Genomic DNA, 26,718 nt, shown 5'->3' on the forward strand with positions numbered 1-26,718 from the left:
ATCAGCAGTATTTAATTACTATATTGGACATAAAGTGACAAGAGTCCCATTAATTAGTCCAGGGACTAGCATTATTCATTCTTTTGGCATTGAAGCAATTCTCATTACAGTGAAGCTGATAGGGGAATGATAAATGACAACAGGCTACTAAAATTGTTACTATCTACTGAGTACAACTAATGCAACCCCAAACAGAAGTGTGCAGAAGAAAACACCGCAATGACATGGAGACAACGTGGAGTGTTCTCAAAGTGTCATAAGCCATTTGGGTGGATTTGAGAAACTCTCTTCAGTATCTAATGAAGCCAAAATATAGGTCTTTCTTAGGGAAGAACATCCCAGGCAGTTATTTTGAATAGTGGTCCTCAAACATGACTGGTCATCAGAATTATGTGGATATTTTTCTAAAAAAAGAGATTCTTGTGTGTTTCTCTCTTCAGCTTTCCAATTCCTCACCCAAGTTTCTGAGTTCTACATATCTTTTTCTATACGTATCTCAGATGATTGTGATGCAGGCTAGGGAATCACAGATTTAGAGTATAAGTGCACACAGGCTTCAGTTCACTCAGTGTAGCTGTGTGTTGCAAAGATGTTGGTTCCAAGTCAAGGTGTGACATTATTTGAAGGAAATAGTATTAATGGTCATTTTAGAATAGTATTTTCATTGACTATTAATTAGGCATGAACATTCATCTTTTTCAAATTTCTATGTTTACCAAAGTTAACTGGAATTACTTTTTTCTTCCTATATTTAATCAGTTGCTTGAAAATTCATAAGAAAAATTCATCATGAAATGCTGATCTGCCTATTTCATTTTTAAATATAAAAGTTTTAAGATTTGGATTTTTTACACATTTCTGACTTTAATTGATTAAACTGCAAAATGTTCACTCAAATGCCCATCTATGTTAATAGACTAGATCTACCCAAATCTGCCTGATAGGATTTTGTGGTAAGAGAAGCCTGCTGAAGATTGTATATTATTCACATATTGTCTAATTTTGGTGAGAATATTCACGAATGATCTTTTCTCTGAGATTACTACAGAGAAAGTCAGCTTGTAATATGAAAGTTTAGCTTACATATTTTGATCAGGAAATGTTGGCCCAGGTCAAATGATTTTTCTGCATATGTTGAGATGATCATATGATTTTTCTTTTTCGCCTGCTAATGTGACAAATTACATTGATTAATTTTCAAATGTCAAGCCAAACTTGCATTTCTGGGATAAAATCTACTTGGTATTGATGGAATATCCATTTTATGTATTGTTATATATGATTTTCTATAAGTGTGGTAAACTTTGCATCGGTATTTGGTATTGGTCTGCAATTTTAATTTACTATAATATCTTTGCTTATCTTTGCCATTTTAGAATGGGTTTGTAAATATTTCTGCCTCTTTAATTGTCTAGAAGAATTTGTATAAAATTGGTACTATTTCTTCCTATGTGTTTAGTTGAATTTACCAGGAAAACAAGGAATGGAGGATTCCTGGTAGGAAGATTTGTAACTAAAATTCAATTTTGTTAGCAGATATGGAGTTATTCAGGTTTTCTTTTTTCCTGAGTGAGTATGATGGCTAAGTTTATGTGTGAACTTGACTAGACCACAGGATGCCCAGATATCTGATCAAACATTTCTGGATGTTTCTGTAAGGACATTTTGGGATGAGATTAATAATTAAATTGGTAGAATAGTTAAACCAACTTTGAAAAGAAGAACAAAGATATTCGTTTTAAGGTTATTACAAGTCTATAGTAATCAAGAGACTATGAAATTCTTTAAAAACAAGGGTCATGAGAAAATTTTTGCTGGTGATATGTTGTTTGTCTTTAAGATAGAGATTGTTTCATGGGTGTTTACATATGTGCATACTTGAATATGTGTGATTCATTGTGTGTCAATCATACCTCAATAAAACTGCAAAAAAATTACGATCATACAAACACGAAAGGAAGAAAGAAAGAAAGAAAGAAAGAGAAAGAAAGAAAGAAAAAGAAAGAAAGAAAGAAAGAAAGAAAGAAAGAAAGAAAGAAAGAAAGAAAGAAAGTTAGTTCAATGTGACTGCTTCACAGCCCATCTGAATAAACTGCCTGAGAATACTCACAGAAATTCTAGCTCCTGTGCCTTACCCCAGACCAACTGGATCAAAATTTCAGAGGCTAAGTCCTTGAATTCATAATTTTTTAAAGTGCCTCTCCACTCCATCCAGAGATTCTTAGGTACTAAATGTTGAAATCCATGATCAAATTCTAAAGTTTTTCTTTGTCTTGGTGTTTAAGAGATTTCTTTTGTGGTCAAGACGTTTTGAATAATGGAAACATGTTTTTCATATTCTTTGGTTGTTCCATAATAAAATGTTTAAATCTTGGACAGTGTCATAACTGGTGGCCTATTTTCCATACTCAGGATTTTGCTCTGAGTGTAGACTCTAGGAATTCCCATGACATGAAAACAGGGGAAGCTGTTTTATTTCATCTGAGAGTCCCTCTCTTCTGAAAATATCCTCTTTTTGAGATCTGTACTTTCCAAGGCCTCCATCATGAAAAGGAAGAATGGGTAATCCCCCGAAGAGACTTACAAAAATAAGTAAAAGGAAGTATTTCCACTATTTTCAAATTATAATTTTGGAACACTTGTAAATGCAGAACAGTTGAGTGAAACATCATTCATTTATCCTCCCAAAACTCAGAAAGACTCAGGGAATACAAAATTTTGGCATTTTTTTTCTAAATGTTTTCTCTTCATATAATTATTTATATGGTTGAGATCATTTTATATACATGTTTTTGAGATTCTAATCTTTTATCTTAATATCTTCTCTCACAGCTATTTCCTTAGATAATTCAAAACTATTAGCATCATCCTTTTAATGTTTTCATTTGAGTCAAGTGTATGAGGGATTTATTATTTCAGTAATCACTTTGCTATATTGCTACATTTAGGATGTATTCAAATTTTCAGTATTATAAATAATGCTGAAATCTACTTCTGTGTTGCTGAAATAATTTATTAACTTAACAGGTCAAAGGTTATGTAAATTAAAAGTTATTGATGAATATAATAAGATTGCTTTCAGAAAGATTAAACCAATTTAAATTTCCACTGCCAGGGTCTGATAAAACCTATGTATGAAATCTCACAAGGCGAAAATTTTATCCTTTTTTGAATTTGGCTAATTTGTTATGAATAGACATGTTGCCTTTGCATAAGCTATTTTTAGTTATTAGACAAGGAAAAAAGGTCACATTCATGGGCCAGTGCTAATGCATAACAAAAAGAAAGCCAAAGTGCTTGATTTCTATCTTTAACCTTGTCTGTCAAATAGAACTATCAGACCAATGGAATGATAATAAACATTATTAAGATATAATCTAAGGCCAAGAACTGGATGAAATAATTTTAATAAAATACATTATTTCCTAAAAGATTTTAAGTTCTGCACTGAAAGACTCAAAGACTTTATAAATGAAAATGCAGAAACATTCTCATGGATGTTTAGCTGAGACAAACTGAAAAATTAATTACATTTTTAAATACATTGTAGTTTTATTTCTTATCTGTCTGATCTAGTACAGTCTGTTACTACTGATGCATTTATATTGATTTCTTCCTCAACTATCTTACAGTTTTTGCTTTCTACATGTCAATAATATGTGTGATGTCTGAAGATTTATAGACCTTCTCTGTGACTTATAATTTCTACAGCACTACAGTGTGATCAGGCACAGACTGCAGGCTTCCCCCAACCCCGCAGACTCAGCCCCCAGCGCCAGCTCTGACAGCCCAGGCAAAGCCCGGAGCTCTCTATGCCACTGCTGGCTGTGCCCACAGCAAGAACAATAGTACCTACTTGCAGGGGTGTTGAAAAGATGAAATGAGCTATCAGGCAAGGGCCGCAAACTTCGAAAAGTAGTGCATCTTAGCTCTTCTTATTGCAATTTCCTCCTTTTCTCCTTTCTACCCTCCCTCCTTCTCTCTCCAGTCTGTCTTCCTCTTCCTCCCTCCTTTCCTGGCTAGTTTCTGCATTCCCTGATATCTTTGCAAATATTTCATTTTAAACTCTCTTTAAGAAGACCGTTTGTCCTCTTTGGGGCACAAAATACTGTTTTTATGCAATATAAGAAACATTTTTAATAATCGAGAAATAACAAATTTTATTATTAGAACAGAAACGTCCAATTTTTCATCTTATTTTATATTTTTTTATTTCTCCAATTTCCTTAATATGTCCTCTATGTTCTATCACTTGTGACATGGCTTATGTATGCTTTAGCCTTTTCCCCACTGGTAATGTGGAGGGGAAAGGAAGTAGGGGTCATCTTTCTGCCCCTAAACCACATGGCTGTTTCTCAATGCATGGATTTCAGCCATTTACAGTGTCTGTGAGCACACCTCACTCCACTGTCTACTTACTCGCTAGTGTCCTTTTTTGGTGATGTATTGGTTTTTTGTTTTTTTTTGTTTTTTTTTTTTTGTAACAGTGAATTACATTCAATGTAACATTTTTCTACTTTCTTTCAAGAATTACACCTGCTTCCATTTCTCAACAATAATTAGAGCTTCATGACTAATTGTTATTTAAATAATTATATCTACCTCCAGACTTTTCAATAACATGTTTCCTACCAAGTTTAAGGATTTGATAAAACTTTGTTTATTGAAATACATTTTCTTAGAATATAAAAAGTTCTTTCTGTACAGAGCTTCAAGTGAATGTTATTCCAGATAAGCCTTCTTGTATTCATTTTTGCATTTTCTTCTGCTCCAGTTTTCCTTTCTTCAGAAGTGGTAATTATTTATATATTTGACCAACATTATGTTCAATAGCTAGAACATCTAATCTCTCCTTACCTGGGTTCTGGTTCTGTAGCTCTACACTGGGTGCTATTTTCTCTTCTATCCTCCTGATATTTTACTTGGCTTTTTAAAAAATGCTAATTCTACTCATTGATATTGCTAATGCAGGTTTGGATTTTGAAATGATTTCACTTTTCTCATCAAATGCTTGCCTCGATTTTGCCAGCTCCTTGTAATCTTTCGAGGTTTCTTCTTTCTTTATTCCTTTGATTCATTTCATAGAACTCATGGTCTCTTTAATTTTCTTACAAGTTCAAAAACCTGCTCCCGCCTCCCCTCAATTTCTTAGGATACACATTTAAATGCATACTCCTTACTAGTATTTTTCATGCTATATTCCTTTTCATCATTTTTAAGAGAAATTCCACAGCATCACCATGATACTCTTCACTGCTTTTTTTTTTTTTATGCTTTTCACCTCTGAATCTAGGCAGTTCCATCCATTCCTGTGATTGGTCCTGAAATAATGTTGTCTTTTGTTTTCCTATCCTGTTTAAATGGATGCTGTTGCCATCTTCTTATTCTTTGAACGGGGAGCTTCCGTGAGTTACTCAGGTGCTGAAAAGAGTGTGTGAGGTGGGCTTGCTGCAGTCCAGTTCTTCCAATTGGCCACCCTCTTTCCCTCGGCCCTGCTGCAGCAGAAACTCTTGGGCTGGTGGTGGGGGGTCGGTCTTCAGCTGGGAGTTCATTTCCCCTGGGGGCCACCACAGCTTAAGCCTCACACCCCACATCTACTTAGGGCTTGTTAAGAGGGCCTCTAGGAACAATGACCCACTTCTCACTCACCACACCTTGCTACTGATCCACTAGGACAGAGACCGAGGCCAGCATTCCCTCTCTTCACCTAGGAAAATTACTGCCCGTAACATATGATTCAGGGCGTAGTGGCTGCCAGTTTCCAACAGTCAGCATAAATAAAATGTCTTTACCTTAAATTTCTCTTATCCCAATGTGCTCTTAACATATTTCCTGGAAATAGCCTTCTCAATGATGCGAATAAGATTTTGATGTTCTAAAAGGATAAAAAGTTAGACTCAACCATTAGAGACCAGCAAGCTTGATGGAGCTCTGAGGGACAAGTGGGGGACATGGGATCTCGCAGCATGGCAGTCGTTTCCTCCAAAACAAATCTCAGGCATCTCTTCTCATCATAATCTCTTTTCCTCTCCCTGAAGTAGGTGAGTAGTTCTAAAACCAGCTTCTCAGTAATTTCCTTTGAAAATCTTTACGTGCGGAGCTCTTCACATACTTATTTCTGTATCTGATACAACCATATCAGTGACTCAGTTAAACGGTGGCTGAAATAGTTGCATCTAACATACTGTGGTTTCCACTCCTATGGCTGCCATTAGTATGAGCACTATGACGACGATGATACTAGGATGAGGATGACTCCCGCCACTATCACTGGAGGAAACCAGGTAAATGAGGAGCACCTAGGACATCAGTACCTCAGTAAAGCATATGGCAGCACATCTTGAAAGTTCCTGAATAAACCATAAGGAAACATGGAATCAAAACAGAAGAGACAAGAGCTTTCTAACTGGTGAAATAACTGTGCCTAGATGTGCTGGCAGTTGAAAGAGGTCAACTTTCTTAAAGGGAAGAGTTTGTCAAGAATCCTATAGGATCTTAGCTTTGTTCATGTTCCTATTCAAGATGGATGAATGTTGAACCACCCTGAATGTTGACCACCATATTTTCAGAAAGCAAGAAGCAGGTAACATGGTGAATATGGCAAACATATTGCATTGAAATGTGACATATATCCAAAACAAAAATCAGAGGAAGAAATATACGATGTTGTACTTTAATTCAAGCAAATTACCTGAATAGTTATAAAATGTGTGGCTTTGCATCAGGATTACAAGATAGTAAGCTAGATGCATCTTATTCAACGATATTATACAAACTTAGTATGTCCAACAGAAAGCCCAACCTCAACACCTAGGACGTACAGTCTTGATCGATTTAGACACATCTGGGGTTTTTGGGTTTTTTTCTTTTTTTCTAGAACTTTGGAGGAGGGGGTAAACAGGTACAAAGGGCTTCCAGGGCCATACAATTTTGGAAATTTTGCATAAAAATTAAGAAGTTGATAGTATATACTAGTTAAGTACCTTTGAGGCTTCACATGAGTCAAGGTTTAGGCTCCCACTTAGGAACCAAGGTCACCCTTTAACATTCCAAGGAGTGTTAGATGTGACCCAACTACATGGATCCAAGTCACTCTAATGTTTAACAGAGCTGAAGTGCACAGGTAGTTTCATGAATAACGGGTTTCCATCAAGAGAGACGGGTGACTTAGTTTAACGCCACTGTGTTCTCAGCTTGCCGGCCGCTACTCCTCCTTGCTCAAATGTGAGCTCCTGTGAGAGCACAGAAGGTTGTAGAGAGCAGTTTTCTGCCTTGAAATAGAGAGACTACAGGCAACACTGCTTGGTGGCCTAGTAACACAACATGGACTGGAGAACTTCTCCTGCCACAAGGTACTGAAGCATGGACAGACAGGAGACTAACCTGACATGGGCTGAATTAAAACTGGTGAGTGACATCAGCATGGGGCCCTCGGGAATCACATGACCAAAGTGCGAGTGACACAAAATGATATTACATGGTAGCACCTATGTTTGTGAGATATGATCGATCTTGTTATACTCAAGGATTCTTTGGAAATTAAAAAAAAAAACAAAACCCCAAATCAGAGATGTATTTCCTGCCAAGTCTGTTGCCATTTAAACGCTCCCTATACTAGTCTTAGCTGAGTCATTAAGCAGAAAAATTCTTCTCAATTTTCTGCTCAAGTAACTGCTATAATGAACATCAGTGACCAGACTGAGCTGGAAAGTAACATCAGAAGGGAGAATAATGGCTAAGGTGAGTTGAGAGAAAAAGGCTAATATTATAGAACAATTTAGGTTAAACTGCTAGATCTAAATTCTATAATTCTCAGATAGAAAGTTAATATAGTTACTAATTTCAGAATTGTATTAAACATAGGGAATAATTATTCTATATCACTTACTCATTAAATGTTAATAAAGTTCTAGACTTAAATGATAAATCAAAGTTCTGTTTTATTCTACTTTTACTTTCGTCAATGTTATCATGACAGATATCAGGGAAATACTCTTGTAAACTTTCGGAAGTGCTTATTAAAAACTTATAAGGCAATGCTCCATGATTCTAAACATAGTGATTTGACATAAAAATAGTAATTAGGATAAGAATAATGTTATAAAACATGCTCTGTTTGAAGCTTCAAAACATCAATTTAATCTAATTTATTTTTACATGTTAAATGAATAGAAAAGTAAAAATTAAGCAAAAGAAATGTAATTTTAAGAAATATATTAGAGAAAGCAAAACAAAATGAAAATAATTAGCTATCACTAGTCATCTACCTAACTGAGAAGAAATTAATATACATTGTGATGAAAAGAGCATCAGCACACACTGAGAGCCATGTATGTTTATGCAGAAAGCAATTTCACAGTATATATTGAGAACTTTTACAATATGCATGCTCCAACAGTATGGAGGTTTCTCAAAAAATTAAAAATAGAAATACCATACAATCTAGTAATTCTACCAGGTACTTACCCAAAGGAAACAAAAACACTAATTTGAAAAGATACATGCACTCTTATGTTTATTGCAGCATTACTTATAACAGCTAGGATGTGTTAGCAGCCCAAGTGTCCATCAACTGATGAGTGGATGAAGAAGATGTGGTGTGTGTGTGTGTGTGTGTGTGTATATAGGCAGATGTACATATATGTATATGTATATATATACACACACACACACACACACACACACACACAATGGATTATTACTCAGTCATAAAAAGAATGAGATCTTGTCATTTGCAACAACATGGATGGGCCTAGAAGGTATTATGCTAAGTAAAGTAAGTCAGATAGAGAAAAACAAATGCCATATGGTTTCACTTATATATGGAATCTAAAAATGCAAAATAAATGAACAAACAAAAAGCAGAAACAGACCCATAAATACAGAGAACAAACTGATGGCTGCCAGAGGGAAGAGAGGTCAGAGGATGAGCCAAGTGGATGAAGGGGAGGGAGAGGTACAGGCTTCCAGTTATGGATGGAAACATACCCAAAGGAAATAAGTAGAAATATGGTCAAAGTGTTACTTATAATTATTAAATACTAGAAAAAAATTAAACATTTAAAAACAAAATCACTAAATAAATGATCGTCCATAAACTAAATTATTATGTGGTCATTAAAATAGTATTTCTGAATAATATTTATTGGGATAATGCCTAAAATAAAATGTTAATCCTAAATAACACAATAAATATTATGAATATTTTTAAAATAAGTAAAACCAGTATGTACATTTTTATTATTTGGTAGTAAGATTACTGTGCTTTTAATTGTTCTGTTTGTTATAACTGTAGTTTTCGAATTGCCTGTTACAGGCACATTACCGGGGTAATTAGAAAGGTTTGTCAAAATAAAGCAACAGGTGTGAACGTGTTGGTAAGGAATTCACAGAATACAAGGAAAAATATTTTTTTTCATTTTTGTGGGTTTGAAATTATTATGAAACACCCGACTTCTTAACTCAGAAAATGTCTTCTCTTTACTTTCTTTTTCTGAACGTTAGGGAAACATCTCCATCAAACTCTTGGTCAGAAATAAACCCCAGATTATTTCTGAAAAGCTAAAATGTAGTTATTTGATTAATATAAATGTTGATGCTCTCAAAATAATAAAAAATTATCTACCTATATTCTTCATTAATCATTTATTGCAATAATTCTAATGATCTTTTTAAAGAATTTATTTATTTGAGAGAGAGACAGAAAGAGTGACAGCACAAGCAGGGAGGAGGAGAAGCAGGCTCCCCGCTGAGCAGGGAGCTAGACACGGGGCTCGATCCCAGGACCCCGAGATCATGACCTGAGCCCAAGGCAGACACTTAACCGACTGAGCCCCCCAGGTGCCCCTGATTTTTTTTTTAATCTCTATGAAATGCTAAACATTTTTAATACCCGTAGTACCTGGTAATGGAATTTAGCAAGTGATGGCACCCCCCGCGTGAGATGTAAGTAGTATGAGGATATAGGAAACGTGTACTCGTTTTCTTTTTCATATTTAAGTGAAAATTAAGATGCAGTCTGTAAACTGAAGATTATGTGGAAAACATCATCTTGATTGCTTTCTTCAAACTCTATGATCCTTTGCTCTCTTTGTATTAGCAAGGTTACTATGGAGCAGTAGAAGTTTGGCTTCAGATTAAGGAGATGTGGATTCATAGCCCCAGCTGTATCAGAAGGGCACGGTGTGAATTTAGGAGAGCCCTTTACCTTTTTCGGTGACAGGAACTACCTGATTTATAGGTACCTTTCAGTTTAACAGCCTATGATGATCATGGTTATAGTTTAAATGTGAATAATAATACAATGGCATTACCATTATAAATTAAAAACATACACTATGATTTTGAAGTAAAATATATTGAATGTTTAAGATGTCCTCAACTTTTCTAAGATTAAGACTCTTTGAACTTACTATCATAAATACTATAAAGCCCAGAAAAGACTGAGGCTGGCCCCACGGGAGGTGCAGGACTGTGGTGCTGAAATCCTCATGGGGCCAGAGGCCTGGGGTCCCTTCCACAACTACTGCTCAAACATTGCCATAAGTATACTTCATCCATGAAACGAATAATGTCTGCTTAAATCAAATATTGAAAACATATTCTGTACTTGTTCAGGTACTCATCCCCTTAGTAAACTTTTTTTTTTAACTTTTCTTCAAAAGTGAAATCAGTGGACTTAATGAATGCACAAGTGCTGGATTCGGGAGTGAGAAGAGAATGAACACTGAATTAGGGTTGGCATAGCATAAATATTCCCTTCTCCCCAGGGAGTTAGTGTGATTCAGTAAGTACTCCCTTTCCAAGTAAGAGGGAGCCAAGATGCACTTCCTGCTTTATTTATGGTGATTTGTTTGATTTCTCGCTGGTTTATTGTTTTCAGAGAAAATGCAGACACGTTCGTGGAATATTGAGTATTTATGTAAATACTTGCTAATTAACTACTACGTGCACTATGCTGATTTGCAAACTGAGAACAGGGAACAGAAAGGATAAGTGGGCCACTTCACTGACAAACAAGGTAAAAGGTGATCAAGAAGGGAAAGGAATGATGAATGTTATTCTGGGAACGTCAGAGAAAGAAAAAGAAGAGAGTGAGTTTTAATAACCTACAGAAAGACGGGTAAAGAGAGAAAGCAATCCCCTCACAGGGCAGAGGTACGGCGAAAGAAGAATATGAACTTAAGAGATCCACGGAGGTGACAGTGTGAAAGTCAGAGATCAACAAAGAGACTTCGAAGTAATCGGGTAAATGAAGAATGAGTGATGTTTAATAAAAAGACAGGCTAGGGCGCCTGGGTGGCTCAGTCGTTAAGCGTCTGCCTTCGGCTCAGGTCATGATCCCAGGGTCCTGGGATCGAGCCCCGCATCGGGCTCCCTGCTCCGCGGGAAGCCTGCTTCTCCCTCTCCCCCTCCCCCTGCTTGTGTTCCCTCTCTCGCTATCTCTCTCTCTCTGTCAAATAAATAAATAAAATCTTTAAAAAAAAAAAAAAAAAAAAGACAGGCTAAATAATCCAGATACTATTTAAAAAGGGGAACTGATGATATGCATCAAGAAAATATGGAGAAAAAAACCCATCCTCTAAGGTGCAGATTCCTGAAAAACTATTTGATAATATTGTTACTCTGAACTTATCATATATGTTTAAAAATGACTGTGTGTTATTTATGGAATTAAATAGGATGATTTAGAGCAACAGGTGTTTGGCCGATTCAGGGAAGCTGCAGACACGGCCTGCTGCTCGGGCGTGTGTGTGGACAGCCCTGGCCCTGAGCCCACAGGGATCACAAAGTTCCTGACCTGGCTCTTCCTCCACGGCTCCTGCTGTCCCGTCAGCATGACCGCCCTGCGGCCTTTGGTGGCGTATTAATTACCCCCAATATCGCACGGCTTCCGTTCCTGCTCCGAAGCAAGCCTCAGCATTGCTTTGGGGGAAGAGCTTCACACTTTCACTCCTGCATAAGACCACTCTAGTTCTCTCAGAAACAAGCAACCTATATCATCTATCAGGTGCTCAGTGAAATGAGTTCAAACTTATGTGACATCTGGGTAGCAAAAATACACCACTGTAAGCATTCAGAATCTCAGATGTCCATGTGAATTGCAACCAGTACTTCACTGGTGATGAACCATCTTCCTTCATGATCATTCTCATAGGGGTTAGTTTTTTTTTTTTTAAGATATTATTTATTTATTTGAGAGAGTGAGAGCTGGGGGAGGCTCACAGGCAGAGGGAGAAGCAGACTCCCCACTGAGCAGGGAGCCTGACGTGGGGCTCTACCATCCCAGGATCCCAAGATATGACCTGAGCAGAAGGCAGACACTTAACCAGCTGAGCCACCCAGGTTGGTGCCCATCACATGGGTTAGGTTTTAAGAATCATCATATCAAATTGCATTTTTTTTAACCTATCTTGTAGAATAACAATATGCTATAATGACTGTCAAACACAAGTTATTAAAATATCTGCCTAGGTTTAAGATGTAATGCCATATGTTCCTGGCTAGGAACTTTTCCATCCTTAGGAGCTGCAAGGCACATTGTGGCATCCACCAGCATCTAGTAGAATGGCCATCTATGTACATGTATCCCTCCTTGTAGACTTAAAACTTGATGAGGGCAGAGCATTTATCTGGCTTTTCTTTAAATCCTTGATAGTGCCTAGGACAGTATGATGCATTATATACATATTCAGTAAATATTTATAAATAATTGTGTTAACAAATGCAAATGTTTTTTGACATGATTCATGTTACATAATATACACAAAATCCAGGGATTCCTAGTCCCCAGAGAAATTCAATCCAATTTAAAAGCATTACTTTTAAAATAGAAATTTCAATAAAATTTTATATAATACTGTTGTAAGCAAAAGGATTGTTTAAATGTGAGAGGCATTGCATTCTATTGTTAATATCATGAAATGCACTAAAATTAATTATGTATTTCCATTTCTAGTGTTAAGGGCCACAAAGCTTCTATTCATACGTCGTACCATTAAGATGATCTAGTTTCATGGGAAATATCTTCAAATGGTTGATGATATTCTCAACAATAATGTGGAGTACAAATACCAAAATTAAACAGCATTTTGTAGAGTTTTAATCTTAAAAATGTTCTAAATTCTTCTCTATCTCTATACTTAAGATTTTAGATTAAAAAAAAAAAATCATACCGCCATTTTATAGTAAATACATGCTGAGGCCACTGTCCTATGATAACCAACTGAAAAGTCAAGAAACCAAACGGCTGTGTGGTCAAATCCAAACACATCACACTGAGGGGAACCGCGTGGCTTCGCAGTCATGACAGATAGAGCACTGATTCAATTCTAGACAAGTGCACTTAGACCTGAGCATCTCGGCGGTTTACTTGAAACGAATCACCGTTGAGAGATAACTGTCATCCCGTGTCATTGTTTTAAGATTTCTCTTTGCAAAGAGCTCATGGATTAAATAAGCATCCTTTTCCAAGGCATATGTTTACAATGACATTGTCACAACCGTGGGGAAGCATCACCATATGGCACACACTAAATGAGGCTAGACTTTATAGACTATGGGTTCGGGAAGCCGGGGGCTGCTAGGGAAAGTGGAGGGGACAGGCTTTACCATGTCAGCCCTGACAGTGTGCAGGTCCCTGTGCATTGTATCTAAGAGAAAGGATGAACATAGAGGAGGTTTTGATTTGGTATGGGTGTCAGGTGGGGTAAGGAAAGTAAATGAGACTCTGAATAAAAAGTCACCTGAAGTTGAAAAGAGGCTGATCTTGAACAAAATGTAAAATGGCAAAGCATTCTTGAGAGATAAAATGAAAAGAGCAAGAAATTATTTGGGAAACAGGACATTATACTATCCACATGTTCACAAATGGTGTTCCTTGTTGCCTTAAAATGTCCATTTCATGAACATTATCCGTCTTTAATAAACATGAACGTTTTATACTATGAGACATTCCATGAGGGGGATCACCTAATAACAACCGAACTGATGAAGAGCGAGAAGAAGGTATTTGTGTTTTATCCTCTTCATTGGGAAGCTGCTCTGTTTGTATTCTTAAATCGTCTGCTTTGCTTTTAATAGATTACAAATACACTTGGTCGTTAAAAGCCAGTGTTTGGAGCTTTCCCGCACACGCGTGAGGCCGAGCTGCCCAGGGGGGGACGAGGACACTCAGCTCTGAGGTCTGTAGACGATGCTCCAAGTCAGCACCACAGACCCCTGCTTCTCTAACCCACCCTGAGTACATGCTAGTTTTTTTTTTCCTCAAGATTTGAGTTTATGGAGAACAGTTTATGTAAATAGGGTTAGTTTACTGTGATAGCTAAGCTGTAAGTAAAAGTGTGAGAATTAGTTCGTAAGTAAGGCAAGGCCAACGTCTCCCCATGGCCATGGCACGGTTTCCTGTGCGTGACGGTGAGGGTCGCTGCAGGGGACCACGTGGCTGGCAAGCTCTATGGCAATGGCGCGTGGCCCGGCCAGGCGACACCGCGCAGCCTCCGCTCGAGCCACCAGCGATCTGTGAAAGGGCACGAAGCCAGGACGAGACTCACCCCTGCGATTCCCACGGAAATTTTACAATGTCCTTCACAGTATTTTCCTTTGTCAAAAAATGTAATTTCCACAATTCCTAGTTCAATTTACCTAGCCTTTCCTCCTAAAGTAAAAGCAATGAAATTTTTAATGTACGTTCTTGCACTTGACACTTACTGCGGGGCCGTCATTTATCAGCCCTATGACAGGTCTTTACACTGCCTTTCCCCTTCAAATACTGGCTTTTGCTTCCAAGTCACAAATTGTACATGTACACTAAACGTTCTTTGCATGGTTTAATTCAAATACTGACATTTTAGTTTACTTTTAAGCAGTTAATTTCCTAGGGAGAGGTTAATTCCCCCAGTTCTATTTTGGGTTCTAAAGAAAATTAAAGATAATTTATTTTCTAAGTCTCTGATATCATTATTTTAGAGAGTATTTAAATATAAGACTCCTATATTTGACCGTGAATATTTAAGAAAAAGATGCAAGTTGCAGTTTTAACTGTCAATATACTTGTCAGAAGCCCTATATATCAACTAATTTCTCAATGCCTCATCATATATATCATATACATATATGATATATATCATTTATCAATATATATCAATTATCAATATATATCAACATATATCAATGTATATATAATATATATAACATTATATATATCATATATACATATACATATCATACACACATATACATGTATTTTTGAGAAACAGAGTGAGCGTGAATGGGGGAAGGGGGAGAGGAAGAGGGAGAGAGAGAATCTCAAGCAGGCCCCATGCCCAGCAGCGCAGAGCCCCACATGGGGTTTGATCTCATGACCCTGAGATCATGACCTGAGCTGAAATCAAGAGTTGAACACTTAACCAACTGAGCCACCCAGGCGCCCCAATGCCTCATTTCTTTTTTTTTTTTTTTTAAAGATTTTATTTATTTATTTGACAGAGAGAGACACAGCGAGAGAGGGAACACAAGCAGGGGGAGCAGGAGAGGGAGAAGCAGGCTTCCCGCCGAGCAGGGAGCCCAATGCGGGGCTCGATCCCAGGACCCTGGGATCATGACCTGAGCTGAAGGCAGACGCTTAACGACTGAGCCACCCAGGCGCCCCCCAATGCCTCATTTCTGAAACACTGTGAAGTACTACACATATATGAGGTCTTATTATCATAGGTATGTAGACAAAGTTTTCTATATTTGTCAAGGTCCACCCCAAAAGTACACACCCAAAAATCATTTAATAAAATATCAGGGCAAGCTCTGTAGATTTTACCTTCTAATGAACTTTCAAAAAATTTTCTGACATTCCTCCATACCTAGAATATAACTGACAATGTTTTATTTTCAGAATCATGCAGCCAGTCCAAAAGAGAATTTCCCATACATTACATAATAAGCCCACAGGGGAAACCAGGGACATTTGGGGGCTGTCAGAATCAGAGATACTAAATAGCAGCAACTCTTAAGCATGTATAAGTAATCTTTGGTGAAATAGGGACAACAGCATATGGAGTCTGGACTTGGAAGGTGTGGGTATGAGCCCACTTTCCGGCTCAGGGGCCCTGGGCAAGGGGCAAAGTTGTCACAGCCATGGTTGGGTCAACGCATGCGCAGGCTTTATGCCAGGCACCCTGCAGTAAAGATCTCCCTCAAGACTCACGGCGTGCCCTTCAGGTTCCTACTACAGTCCCTGTTTTGCAGATCAGGGACACGGAGGCTCAGGGGAGTTCAGAAACCTGCCTCAGGCCATGATGTCTAGGAAGTGGCAGAAACCATTTTCAAGAGCACTAAACACCAAGCAATAAAACATCTAAGAAATGGCAATATTGTCATTAAAAAAAAAAAAAAAAGCAGGTACATTTTTAAGAAAAGGAATTTTGAGTTTAAAGGTCATTTCAAACAGAAATCCATATAATGGAATAGTAAAGTTCCTCTATTTAAATTGCACACATTAAAACTAAGGTCATTTAGTCATTATTGGGCACAGATGCAACCAATATTTCCCGTGATATAGAAAATACAACATAGCACCCCACAGGAGAACCACCCTCAAGGAGCTGAGGTGCTGGAGAGACCGCCTGATCACATGATCTTTGGGCCGAAGTCTCCGCCCTTATCAAGGACACTTCAGTTCGTGCTGCCGTGCTGATCTGAAGCACATGCCATGGGTGTGTATCCTTTCATGGCAACTGAGAAACTGCTCTTCGCTTGTTCTTCTCAGGGGCCACAAAGTCAAATGTCTGCAAGGCCTAGATGGGATATAAATACATGGGCAGTAGGTCTCAGGGTTTCTGAGACCCAACTAGAGAGAACAGAGCTTCTTTAACTGGGGGCCACTTCCTAAGCTCCAGTCAACCGTTGCCATGAGGACATTCTGATTCATTGTAATAAGGGTTTTGTAATTTTCCAGAGAGGTCAGAAATCCAAAATTTTATGTACAATCTACTGACTTTTCAGTTGGAAACAAATTAATTTGTTAAAGTTTTGTGGACCAGACACAGTGTGTATCTTTCTTCTTGTGTTGCTGACCTTCCTCAGAAATCCTGATTTTGTTTAATGCTAACTGGATACATTTCAGGAATCTCCTTGTTTACGGTTTTAACTCTCACCTACATGCAGGTAATTCCAAAACCCATATAATTATCCCAGATCTTTCTACAGCTACTTGAATATTCAACTGCATACAGAACTCCTCCATCAGACAAGAATTTCTAACTCAATTAGCTCCAAAATGCATAAAATTGCTCTGGGCCTTTTATTCCACCTGCATTTCATATGCTACTTATTAGCACAGTTTCCATCCTCTTAGTTATGATCCTGGAGACCCTTCTCCTTCACCACCTTTAACCACGGGTCTGCTCATCTTGTGCACAGGAGGCTGAGTGAATGATACATGGTATTATTTCAGGGATGACTGGTTACACTAACCCTAAGAGGACTTAAACACTTCATACAATGTATTTTAATGCACTTTTAATCTGTTTCTAATTAAAAACAGGGTAAGGGTTCCCCCACCCATTTATAATTTAGACTCCTGAAACACAATGAAGTTGATAAACTTAAAAAATTCACATAGTTTTTGAGCAACATAGTGGGCATTGGATCCAGGCTGAGCTCCAGAGCCTCTGGAAGCTCTCCTTACACTGATGGAAGGAAAGGATGCGAGTGTTTCTCCAGATGGAAAGAGCAGTGCTGTGGCCTCTGAGTATAAGTGAAAGAGCACGGGTTGGAGAGTGAGACACAGAAATAGAGAGACATGCCCAGAGACCTTCTGAGAAGAGAAGATGGGACATCAGTTAAAAGTATAGACTCAAGAGAATCCAGAACGGTGAGGGCTGATGACCGATGAGTGAGTCTTTAGTTTGGCTCATTTTACATTCTTGTGTCTACCTTCTTTATCTTCTCAGTTGATGCTGCGTGCCCATGCCCGAGGGATAGTCCTGGCATTCCCCTTTTCATAACACCAGTCCCCTGCCCAAACCTTTCCTGTTGTCAGATTCTTGTCTCTGCTCCTAAAGTCCTGATTTATAAGCCACCCCTTCCCTGCCCCGTCCCCCCAGCTCCCCTCGGAGCCAGCGAGAGACTGTCCTGTGCCATCCCGCCCTCCTGCAGCTCAGCCTGTGCTCACTCCCTTCAACCCTCCTGTATGCCTCTCCTTTTCTTCCTCATTCCTTTTATGACAAGATTAAATTCCACCTTACTAAGGTTACTGTTTATAAAGTCTGGTCTCTCCCGATATTCCTTCCTTGGCAATTATGCGATACACAGTCCCTTCTAATGTAATGCCTACTTATTCCCTTGTTTCATATTAAGTTACTTCTGCCTTTCCAGAAGATTATCAGCTTTTTACGGTCCAATATCACATCTAATATTTCTTTCCAATAATATGCGCAGCACAAAGCAGGAGGCAAGACAGCTGTCAAAAACATTCAATTAAGGTGACAAGTGGACACTTACAAAGCTGCGTATTAACAAGGGCAGAATGACTTGGCAGCAAACATGTATAGATACTGGAGGAATATACAACATGGCAGTGATGAGGAGCTGAGACAATATGGGTGGTGCAGGCTCACAGGCTTGCTTGTTTTAAAGGATTTTATTTATCTATTTATTTGAGAGACAGAGAGCTTTGCGCAGTGGCAGTATCGCAGCCAATGAGGTGTATCCGAGGCGCGATTATTGCTATTTGAGAGACAGAGAGAGCATGCGTGGGGGGAGGGGTGGAGGCAGAGGGAGAGAGAATCCCAAGCGGACTCCCCTGAGCATCGATCCCAATGCCAGGCTCGATCCCACGACCCTGAGATCCTGACCTGAGCTGAAATCAAGAGTCAGATGCTTAACTGACTGAGCCACCCAGACGCCCCAACAGATTCAAGTGTTTTGAGTATACCTGGGGTAGACAAAGATTTGGTTTTACTCTTTCCATATAAATTCCAGCATCTAAGTAAATCAATCCAATCTTACTTCATTAATGAAATGAGTCTGGGTAAAAGAGCCCTTTTCTTTAGTCCATTATCTTGGCCCTGTAAGAGTTGTTCAAACTATCTCTCTGACCCATGAGGAGAGAAAAGAGGAAATGCCTTTTGAGGTACATTATACATACACTAATGAAGGCAGGGTTCCAGTGTAATCACAGCATTTGTCACACTGTGTTGAGACTTTCAGTGGTCATCACTGGACTATGTGCTACTTGGAAGCAAAGAGGCCTATGTCCCTGGAGTGGAAAACTGCTTGGCACACTAGACACACAAAAATTGCTTTTGAAACAGAGCAGAAGTGAGAAGACTTCAGTGGGTCTAGTGCTGTGCAAAGCAGGAGGTTAGGGGTAGAAATGAGAATGCACTGTTGCTGCCTGGATCAGAATTTTCAGTGGAGAGCTGGGATAGCCCTTTCCGGGGGCAGCATGCTGGCTCTGTCGGTGGTCCAGTGAAGCCGTGCTCAGGAGACCCGTGAACTTGGAAGGAGGACGCAGAGCAGCTTGTACAGCTCTCCACTCTCACCTGGACACTCTCAGTCCAGGACTCTTAGCCTCCACCTCCTGAACGCAATGTGTTTTAACGAGTGATAATCCTTACAGTTCTTGACCAGTCACCTACTTGTATGGAAAAGTCCATAAAGAACAGTTTTTCAATTTTTTATAGTTCCCACAGTTACTAAAACAGAGTCTGCCATAATTCCTTAAATGGATGCTCAAAATATTGAATTAAAATGCTAATATCTAACCATCAATTAAAAATCCCTCCATTCTCCTAACACTGTATGCTAACTATACTGGAATTAAAATTAAAAAAAAAGAAGAGTACACTTATCTTGATGAGCTGTGAGTAATACATAGGATTGGTGAATCACTATATTGCACACCTGAAACTAAGATAACATTGTGAATTACACTGAAATTAAAATTAAAAAAAAATTAAAATAAAGAAAATCACTCCAGGGGTGCCTAGGTGGCTCAGCTGATTAGGCGTCTGCCTTCAGCTCAGCTTGTGATCCTGGGGTCCTGGGATTGAGCCTAGCGTTGGGCTCCCTGCTCAGCAGGGAGTCTGCTTCTCCCTTTCCTTCTGCTCTTCCCCCCGCCCCACTCATGCTCTGTGTGTGTGTCTCTCTCTCTCACATAAATAAATAAAATTTAAAAAAAAAGAAAATCTGGGTAAAGAATGAATCATTGTTCCTAGGTTAATGGTTCAGGCCTATTAAATGGCTAATCAAGTATTTATTGAATTAACTATACACAAATTCATAAAAAGAAATTAAAAGAAGCACATAAAAATGTTTAAAAAGACTTATTTTGGGGTGTGCCTGGGTGGCTCAGTTGGTTAAGCATCTGCTCAGGTCATGATCCCAGGACCCTGGGGTCAGGCTCCCTCCTTAGCAGGGAGTCTGCTTCTCCTTCTCCCTCTGCCCCTCCCCCTGCTCATGTTCTCTCACTCTTGCTCTCTCTAATAAATAAATAAAATCTTAAAAAAAAAAAACCCTCCATTCTCATATCCGTACATTCAGTGGGTATCAGTACAGTGCTTTTATGTGCTAGGCATCGTGCCATAAGCCAAGCACTATGGATTTGTTCACAAATAAAATGGCATCTCAGGAATCAGGACGTCACATTCCAGAGGGAGAATGATTATATAACAGAGCAAGCAAGGTAAGCTCAGGATGCCATGGGATCACAGCAAAGTGGAGCCTAAACCAGCCTAAGGTAGTCGGAAAGGACTGACCAATATCTGAGAGCCATCAGCTCACACATGTAGCTACGGTCCTTTCTGTGGAATTGAGCTTAATATATGCAATCACACTTGGTAAGTTTCATATTTCAATTGGTAATGAAACATGCTCATAGTGACCAACTGTTCCCCTGACTCTTTGAAATGTGCTATGGTAGGTAACTATAATGACTTAATTTAATACTTTTAATTAATTAATTGAAGCTGACATTTTCATTTAAAAATAATCAAAGGGTATAAGCAAAGAGATCGAACACAGCAGCTGCTAAGTGGACATGATATTCTGACAACCAGGCCCGTATTGGCTAAAATGTCTACCGATTTCCCTGGATTGTCTGCCCAACTGGACAGAGCAAGGCAAACTCAGTACTTAGTGAAAGACCACTACATTATCTTCTATTTACATATTATTAACCAGAGAAGCATAAATGTATATTTTTTGTAAACATGTAGAAAACTCAGAAAAATAAATTAAAAATAATAATTCTGTACACTAACACCAAAGAAAAATAATCACTAACTACATTTCAGCATTGTCTCCTTCAATGTCTTCTATGTGTGTGGTTCTCATGAAATTGTAATCACAGACAGCGTATGTTTTTCCCAGTCACCATTCTATCGTACATATGGCCACATACTAAAAGTCTCTAAATCATGTTGTTCAGTAGTTATACCCTCTTCTGCCTCACAGACAGCACACTGGTTTCAGTCCAATGACTTAATAGCACTGGACTCTTACTAACACTAAGTGAAAAATTTCCCTTTGAAATAAAACAAAACATAAAGTGTAAGGGAGGTGAAGACATTGCTGTTTTGAAAATTAAAAAAAAAAAAAATTAGCAACAGTTGCCTCTGAATAAAATATCCACACGGGTTTCTAATCTGTGATTTTATCACTTCTGTAAAATGAGGCTTATTTCCACAGTCACTTACATTTTCATGACATATAATCATTATCAGATTTTGTGAAAACAACAAGCATCAGATGCTAAGGGCGTGTGTTTATTATATATGCATACAGCAGATTCTAATGTATATGCTGTATGTATATATAACAAGACAGAAAGTCATTTACAAAGCTGTTCTGAAATACAGGAGATATATATATATATATATACACACACACACACACACACATATATACACACACATACACACACACACACACTATTCTGAAATATGTATATACACACACACACATTGTATTCTTATTTTTACAGTATTTGATTTTCAAAAAAGAAATAAATTCATAAGTAGTATTGGGCAAAAATATGTACCTGAAAGTTTATTATTCATTACTTTGAAGGCAATGAAAAAAATCATTACCTGACAAAGTACACATGTGACTGTCTCACTATCTTTTTTCCTTTGTTAAGCTCTGTGTGTATATCTGTATGCATATATGTTGTCCATATATACGTATGTAGTCGCACTTGCACTAATTATTATTCTAGTCTTAAAATTGTTCAACTCACTTTTCAATTTTTTAATTTTTATTTTTAAATTTTTAGGTTTATTTATTTTGGTGGGGGGGAGTAGGGGAAGGGGCAGAGAGAGAGGGAGAGGGAGAATCTCAATCAGATTCCATGCTGAGCGCAGAGCCTGACTCAGGACTCGATCCCACACCCCCAAGATCATGACTTGAGTCGAAACCAAGAGTTGGATGCTTAACCAACTGAGCCACCCAGGCGCCTCTCAACTCACTTTTTAAAAACCAGTTCTTACTACTCTGCATTATGTGACTGAGTGGCAAGTCTCAATTTTAGTAGAGATGGTTATTTGAGCCAACTGAATTAAATAAACCTCTACCAAGAGCAGTAACAAAGAGCAATAACAAGGGGGGATAGTCTGAAATTTAATCCGGAATGGGATATGCATTATTCCATCAGCAACTATACTGATCTTTAAGAAGATTTAATTGCCTTTATACATATCATAAATGATGTTTATTTGTTCATTTTTTTCTTCCCAGAAACACCAGCTCTTTTCCAACTGCCTATTATCATAAAAGACTTGGTTTGCAGTCTGAATATACATGGTTGAGATGATAAGCTGAGTATTTTTTGCTGGAAGTAACAGTTCTCGATGGAAAATAGCAGAATTACATACAATAATGGGTTCTACGAACAGCAACTCAAGTAGCAATACAGCATTTCCTGTCTAGGAAATGGTTTCTTAGTGTGTAGGGTGTGGGAAAGGAACTGCGTTTCGCTATATACATGAATGATTAACAGTGCAGCTAGAATTCTTCCTAAAACATAAATACAATGATGTCATAAACTGCTTAAAATGGTTCTTGCTGTCTTCTGGCCCAGAATAAAAACCACAGTGCTCATCCTAGCTCACCAGGCAGTGTGCAAGGCTCCTCCCTGCTTCCATGCTACAGAGCTATCTGGACCCTCCCCTCAACCTCCCACTCCACAGACCCCCTCACCCCCATCTTTGCCTCCACTTGCCCACCTCATTACTACTCCCCAGAGATGTCCATACACCTTGACACTTTTTCCTATGATGCTCTTTTGTCCGCCTGGAATATTTTGGTCTCTCTTTACAGCATGGCAGAATCTCAAGTGGATTTCACATAATTTCCTAATCTTCCCGCAACACCTTCTGTGCTTGGGAGGATGAAAGGAAAGAGGAAGAGGATAGGGAAAGGGCTAGGGCAAAAACAGTGATTTCCCACGTCATCCCTTGACTAGAACTTCCAAATACCTGCACAGAGTCTGGAGGTACACTCCTCCAGGACAAACATGGAACCTACCTTACCACAGCTATCAGCCAGGACTGGGAGATCTGTGATCCTCTAAACAACTAATGAGTTTTAAAAATCCTTCAGCTAGTTCCATCAATTCCTAAGTAAGTCATTATTATAGGTTGAGGACATCTTTTTTTACATCTGACTACAATACTTTTTTTTTTTCTTACTATGACCCTAGCTCTTGTGTAAGAAAAAATAACATAAAGAAAGAAAAAAAAAAAGCAGAGAAAGTATCTACGTACAAAGAGAAGAATTCTTGAACTCAGAACTGTCGGCTCAAGTCAGACAGAGGACTCTCATAACTGACATTCTGCCTTAAACAGTCTGCCTGGACTTCAAGTAATTCAACCATTTCTCAACTAAATATTACTAAGTAATGCTTTAATGAGCATTTTCATGACTAGAGATTTTCCTGTATTCGTGAATTCAAAATAGTCACAACTTTTATTTTTATTTACTTATTTACTTATTATTTATTTATTTGAGAGAGAGAGAGAGAGAGAGAGAGAGAGAGAGAGAAAACACAAGTGGGGAGGGGCAGAGGGAAAAGGAGAGAGAAAATCTTAAGTAGGCTCCAGCTCAGTAGAGAGCCCAACGTGGGGCTCAATCTCACGACCCTGAGATCATGACCTGAGCCAAAATCAAGAGTCAGAGGCTTAACCAACTAGGCCACCCACGTGCCCTGATTCACAATTTTTAAAGTTTTTTTTTTTTGATAAATTATGACAAATTGATTTTCAAATTATACCAATTTAAAAGACCCCAGACACCTTGAATGATGTAAAACTCTCTTCATCTTTACCACCAAAATTAGCTAATTTATTATGCAAAACTACAGCTCACTTTAATTTGATTTTCTTTGATTAAATATATTTTATATTTTCTTTACTATATTTATTTATTCCAATGTGAATTATCTTATATATCTTTCATCAATTCTTTTCAATCTGAATGAAAGACATGTTTGTCTTTGTGTGTACACGCATGTATCATCCCTTATCCAACATGACCGCATGAGGTATTTTCATAATATTTGTGTATGTTTGTTTTTGTTTGAATGTGTGCTTGTTTTAATGTTTAAAAAAGTGCAAATGAACTGAAATGACAATCTTCATGGACAATGTGGATAAATTTGATCAAATAAATTATTTTAAGAGAATTTACATTCCAATGACTACACATACCAGAAGGTACTAGTTCATGACCTGGCACCATCTTATATCTATCTCGTATCACAGCCTGCTCTTAATTTTAATCATTAATAAGGATAATCATAAAGTAAAGAGTCACAGAGAATTTAAAAGTTTATAGCAAACTGAATTAAGATTCAAGATGGTCTTGATGTTTTCAAACAAGTTAAAATTTAAGAGTGTATCTGTAAAATCTTTCATTTAGAATTTTTATTTTTTTAAAAGATTTATTTATTTATTTGAGAGAAAGAGAGAGAGCATGAGTGGGGAGAGGCAGAGGGAGAGAAACTCAAGTAGACGCCCCTCTGTGCATGGAGCCCAATTCGGAGCTCTATCTTAGGACCCTGAGATCATGACCTGAGCCAAGACCAAGAACCAGACGCTTAACCAACTGAACCATCAAGGTGCCCCTTATTTAGAATTTTTAAAAATGCATTATGGAGAGGCTAATTTATAGCAATTCATATGAAAAAAAGGAAAAAAGCAGAGTGTTAAGTCTTAATTGACCATGAACTTAACACGAACATGTTGTAACTGACTAACTAAAACCCAAAGAATTTGGGGCTATACTTTATATGTAGAATGTCTAAATAACTGGAATTAATATTCTCTCTTAGCTCATGTCAGATCATGACCATGAATGCCAAAAATGTAGAGTTTAGTTCTGGACAGATCACAACAGGAGTATGGAGTTAATTCAGGCCAATATATTTTAATGAAATTATGATAAATCCAGAGGCTATTCAGAATGCTAGAACTTAGATGTTAAAGGTCTAAGAAATAGGAAATGATATTTAGCTTGGGAAAATGTGAAGGGGACATATGATAAGCTTTTTAAAAATGTGAAGGGTTTGAGTCACACAGAAAAGCTAGACTTGTGTTGTGTTATTCAGTTCTGGCTAAGAATTAGTTGTTATAAATATTCAAACAAGAAATAGACTCCTGAGATGCCTGGGTGGCTCAGTCGGTTAAGCGTCTGCCTTCGGCTCAGGTCATGATCCCAGGGTCCTGGGATCGAGCCCCGCATCGGGCTCCCTGCTCAGGGGGGAGTCTGCTTCTCCCTCTCCCTCTGCCACTCCCCCTGCTTGTGCTCTCACTCACTCTGTCTCTCTCAAATGAATAAAGAAAGAAATTTAAAAAAAAAAGAAAAAGAAAGAAGCTCCTCCTTCTCTCCTCTCCTTCCTCCCACAATCCATCAGCAAACAATTACTGAGTAGGGAACAGAAATGTTCCAGGCACTGTGACAGGCCCTCAGGAGCAGATGTATAATAAGCTATCATCCTTGTTCTCAAGGAACCTGCAGTCTACTGGACCAACAGATCATCTACCCACCTACCCACCCACCTAGCTATCTACCCACCTGGTATAAATCATTTTCCAAAGCATACACAAAATACAGAAAGTATGAAACAGGAAATGTGAATATTCAAGCAAAAGCTGACCAACTTCTGTACTGAATGGGACATCAACTAGATTTTTAAATTTATAGCCCCTGTGTCCTTATGCTCCTCTCCTAAAATGATGTGCATAGTCTTACAAGGTATATTTACCTAAAACATGCTTATACCATATTTAATATATGCCTATCATATATTATTTATATCATAGGAAAATCAAGGATATAAAAACAAAGCAAAATGTTTAAATTGGGGAGTAATGTAACTGAACAGTAAAAATGGAATTGAGCTCCCTGGTTATCAGAGGAAAAAGACAAACATTTTGACTTACAAGTTTTCCAGTAAGAAAGGAAGAAGCATGAATGTTTCTCAGAAGAAAAAGAATCTCTTAATTTAAAGCTTTGGAGCAGAGAAGTGGTGAAATGCCTTTCAGTCTTGCCTGGGAAAGACTATGTACATTGTTGAAAATTAGGTAATTTAACCAAGGGTAGACTAATTTCCAAGAGGGAGGAATGCAGGGTTGGAGCAAGTAGCAAACTGTGAAATTCACTACTGAAGGTACAACGGAGATCATCAAGGACTGGCAGGACCAACATTACACCCTTGACTCCAGC

The 26,718-nt window shown here is 38.1% G+C and overlaps 1 protein-coding gene and 1 pseudogene across 7 annotated transcripts in view; one reads left to right on the forward strand and one right to left on the reverse strand.

The window, feature by feature from the left end:
- The window catches only part of GRIA4 (glutamate ionotropic receptor AMPA type subunit 4), a 369,710-nt gene that overhangs the window by 329,632 nt on the left and 13,360 nt on the right, over nucleotides 1-26,718 (reverse strand). The gene's annotated exons all lie outside the window — the stretch shown is intronic.
- LOC118543079 (U4 spliceosomal RNA) lies at nucleotides 18,664-18,730 on the forward strand (annotated as a pseudogene).

This window comes from Halichoerus grypus, chromosome 11 (assembly GCF_964656455.1).
Source record: "Halichoerus grypus chromosome 11, mHalGry1.hap1.1, whole genome shotgun sequence".
Taxonomy (NCBI): domain Eukaryota; kingdom Metazoa; phylum Chordata; class Mammalia; order Carnivora; family Phocidae; genus Halichoerus; species Halichoerus grypus.